Raw genomic sequence first — 4,624 nt, 5'->3', positions numbered from 1 at the left:
ATGTTTATGTTTTACTTTCTGGTTTTATTGCTGCTTCATTTGTTTTTTTGAATCTTTTACTCCATATTCTGTTTTATTTGGTTGGTTTTTATGTGTGTATTTCTTCTAATAATTTGAAAGGCATTTATTTCCCCCCCCCAGTAGTTATGTTTTGCATATATATGTAGATATATATGTATATATACATATATATGTATATATGATTCCTTAGTATCTATTGACAACTTACTCTAAGAATGATAAAATTGAAATATTTCCACTTAAACCAACCTCTCTTTTAGTTGATTATATTATTACAAATATTCTTTTTAAAAATTTTATTTAAGATTTTTATTAAAATATAGCTAACTTATAACATTATATTAGTGTCAGGTGTACACCGTAGTTATTAAACATTTATATACCTAAAGAGGTGATCACCATGATAAGTCCAGCAACCATCTGACATTGTACCATGATATCACAATATTATTGACTATATTCCCTATGCTCTACAATACATCCCCATGACTTATTTGTTTTATACCTGGAGATTTAAACTTCTTATTCCCCTTCACCTTTCCCCGCCTTTTAAAATTTTTCAACTACAGTTAACAGTCAATATTATTTTACAGTAATTTCAGGAGTGCAGCAGCAGTTGGACATTTGTATAATTTAAGAAATGGTCTCCCTGTCTAGTTTAGTACTCACGCGGCACTACACATAGTTATTACCATATTATTGACTATATTCCCTATGCTTTACTTTATGTCCCCATAAGTATTTTGTAATTATCAATTTGTACTTCATCTGCCCCCAACCCCTTCCATCTATCACCGCAACAAATCTGGTACTGATATGGCACCATACATACTTATTACAATATTATTGACTATATTCCTTATGCTATACCCTCCACCCCCATCATTACTGTTCACAACCAATTTGTACTTATTAATCCCTTTCCCTTTTTTACTCATCCCCAACCCACTTCCCATCTGGTAACCATCAAAATGTTCTCTGTATCTATGAGTTTGTTTCTGTTTTGTTTGTTTATTTGTTTTTAAGATTCCACATATAAGTGAAATCTCATTGCATCTGTCTTTCTCTGTCTGACACTTCACTCAACACAATTAATTCCAGGTCTACCCATTGTCACAGCAGATGGCAAGAACCCATTCCCTTTCCTGGCTGAGCAATATTCCTTGTATATATGTACCACCTCCTCTTAATCCATTCATCCATTGATGGGTACCCAGACTGTCTCTACATCTTGGCCATTGTAAACAATGCTGCAATGAACATATGAATGCACCAGTCTCCTTGACATAGCATTTCGGGTTTCCTCGGACGAATAACCAGAAATGGGATTACTGGTTGTCTCTTGTTATAGCCTTTGTTTTAAAGCCTATTTTGTCTGGTATAAGTATTGTTACCCCAGCTGTTTTTTTGTTTCTTTTCATTTCCATTTTCATGAAATATATTTTCCCATCCCTTTGCTTTACATATGTGTGTCTTTCAATCTGAAGTGAGTCTCTTGTAGGCAGCATATGTAAGGGTCTTGTTTTCTTATCCATTGAGCTCTCCTATATCTTGTGAATGGAGCATTTAATCCATTTATATTGAAAATAATTGTTGATAGATATGTAGCTATTGCTATTTTATTCATAATTTTGATTCCCCCCCCCCCCATCTTAAAGAAGTCCCTCTAACATTCCTTGTAATACTGGTTTGGTAATGATGAATTCCTTTAACCTTTTCTTCTCTGGGAAGCTCTTTATCTGTCCTTTGATTCTAAACGATCACTTTGCTGGGTAGAGTAATCTTGGTTGTAAGTCCTTGCTTTTCATCATGTTGAATATATTGTGCCAATCCCTTCTGGCCTCCAAAGTTTCTGTTGACAAACAGAAGACAATCTTATGGGAGATCCCTTTAAGTAACTAGTTGCCTTTCTCTTGCTGCTTTTCGGAGTTCCCTCTTTGTCTTTAACCTTTGCCATTTTAATTATAATGTGTCTTGGTGTGAGCCTGTTTGGGTTCATCTTGTTTGGGACTCTGCGCTTCTTGGACTTGTATGTCTATTTTCCTTTGTCAGGTTAGGAAAGTTTTCAGTCATTATTTCTTCAAATAAGTTCTCAATCCCTTGCTTTCTCTCTTCTCCGTCTGGTACCCCTATGATTCTAATGTAGTTACTCTTGATGTTGTCCCAGGGGTTCCTTAAACTATCCTCATTTTGTAATTTCTTTTTAATTTGTGCTGTTATGATTGTGTGTTTTCTGCTATCCTGTCTTCCAAATAGCTGATTTGATCCTCTTCAGCATCTAGTCTGCTGGTGATTCCTTCTGGCATATTCTTCATTTCAGTTATTATATTCTTTATTTCTGACTGGTGGCTTTTTTTTTTTTTTTTTTTTTAGCATCACCAATGGGTTTTATTTGTCACCAAGAAAAGTCTGTATTTTAAACAGATTCTTGGACTGGGAGCTCATATCCATCAGCTTGTTCAACTTTAGCACCTGTCTTACCCCAGTAGCTTTTCCAGAACTGCTACTTTCATCATGAAATTCTATGAGGTTCTCCAGTTTAAACTTGGGCTTCTTCAGCATTTTGACTTTTCTAACAAAGACATCGTGGAGCAGATAAACAGATTGGCAAGCCTTTTCTATGTCTTCTCCAATGCTATCTGAAATCAATTTATTGACCACTTCTTTCAAGTCATTTGTCTGCACCTCTTGGGTCATGATTTCTATCATCTTCTTCCAGATTTTGCGGACCTGTTGATGCTGATCTTAAGTGGTCTACTGAATCTGATTGTTGCATTTTTTAGTGAAACCAACACAGATAGATGAAGCAAATAACCATGGGTAGTCTTGACATCAAGTTGAGCTTCAATCATGGTCTGCCATTTTTTTACTATGGGGCACATTTTGTCATGCGTAAGATCCATGCCATGGAAATTAGTAAGATAGTTTTTGCCCTAAATATCCCCAGTAATTAACTTGAATTTTCTAAATGCAACTTCATCATTCTGTAGATCAGCTAGGCTCACTTCAAAAACATGACCCTCGAGACCATTAATTGCGATTCTGGTTCCTTGAGTTCTCGTGACTATTGTTTTCCCAATATTTCTTATATTGAACATAGCTGGTGCTTTCATATCATACCAATTTTACTTGGCTCCCTTCTTGCCACGTTTTGTAAGGGGCTTAGTATTTTTGCCAACCCTTATGGTGCTGCTCAGAGAGACAAAAGGCTGACTCATTCTTTTTTCATGGTTTCTATGTCCCCCCCCTTTTTAAACGTTTTTTATTAGTTTCAGGTGTAGAAAGCAACAATAATAGTTAGACATTTACACCCTTCACAAAGTGATAATCCCCCTCCCCTAAGCTACTACCCCTCTGACATCTTATATACCTGTTACAATACCATTAGCTGTCTTTCTTATGCTATACTCTACCTCACTTCCCATGACTACACACACACACACACACACACACACACACACACACACACATATTTGACACACAATATTATTCTACTTCAGCTTCAGTTGTACAGCACATTAGTCATACATCTACACAGTCTATGAAGTGATCCCCTGGATAAGTCCAGTTTCTATATCCTTTTTTGTGCTTGCTATCTCTTTGTTGAAGTTCTCACTAAGTTCTTTGAGCATCCTTATAACCATTGTTTTGAACTCTATCTGGTAGGTTGCTTTCTGGAGTTTCTCCTGTTCTTTCATTTTGAATGTATTTCTTTGTTTTCTCATTTTGGCTGCCTTTCTGTTGTTTTTTCCCCCATATATGAGGTAGATCTGCTATGTCAACCAGTCTTGGCCAGGTGGCCTTATGTAGTAAGAGCTCGGTGTGGCCCAGTAGCACAGTCTCCCTGGTCACTTGCACCGAGTGCTCCAGGAGTGTCCTTTGTGTGGGCTGTGTGTGCCCTCTTATCATAGTTGAGCCTTAGTTGCTATTGCCATGTCAGTTGGTGGGATTGACCCTCAGGCTGATTGTTTCTGGGGTTTGGCCACATTCACAGCTTATAGGCTGCGGCCTGGAGGGCTCAACCCACTGAGTGGTATTCACCCCAGCGAGCTCTGGTGTCTGTTGAGACTGCCCTTTGGGTGTGCTGCTTGTGGGGCTAATTGGGTGATGCTCTGCTGTGGTGTGAAACCAACCTCCAAGTATGTTGTTTGAGAGCCCCTGAGTTACTGTCTCTCTGCTGGAGCCCAAGGTGAGTGGCTGGGAGTGAGAGAGTCTGTACACAAGCCCTTTAAGAGGACACCAGGGTTTCCCACTGCATTCCATCCCACTTGGATCGTTGGACTCCTCACTGTTTTTCAGAGCCAAATGTTGTGGAGGCTACTCTTCCCAGCACCAGTACTCTGGGCTGGGGAGGCCAGTGTGGGTTGGGGTCCCTGGCTTCTCTGGGGGGAACCTCTGTGGCTGAGATATACTTCCTGGTTCTCAACTGCCACATGGAGGTTTGAGGTTAGCCAGTTTCGTGACTTCACCCCTCTTACCAATTTCAACGTGGCTTCTTCTTTATGTCCTTAGTTATAAAACTTCTATTCAGCCAGACTTCAGATGGTTCTCCAGGTTGACTGTTCTATAATTTTTTTTTTTTAATTTATCGGGGTGACAATTG

The 4,624-nt window shown here is 38.6% G+C and overlaps 1 pseudogene; it reads right to left on the bottom strand.

Annotated features, from left to right (window-relative positions):
* Window positions 1-2,437: 2,437 nt before the first annotated feature.
* On the bottom strand, window positions 2,438-3,146 carry LOC117030893 (40S ribosomal protein S3a-like; annotated as a pseudogene).
* Window positions 3,147-4,624: the final 1,478 nt, after the last annotated feature.

The sequence above is a fragment of the Rhinolophus ferrumequinum genome, chromosome 11 (assembly GCF_004115265.2).
Source record: "Rhinolophus ferrumequinum isolate MPI-CBG mRhiFer1 chromosome 11, mRhiFer1_v1.p, whole genome shotgun sequence".
Lineage (NCBI taxonomy): Eukaryota > Metazoa > Chordata > Mammalia > Chiroptera > Rhinolophidae > Rhinolophus > Rhinolophus ferrumequinum.
This window is presented reverse-complemented; position numbering and strand designations above follow the sequence as displayed.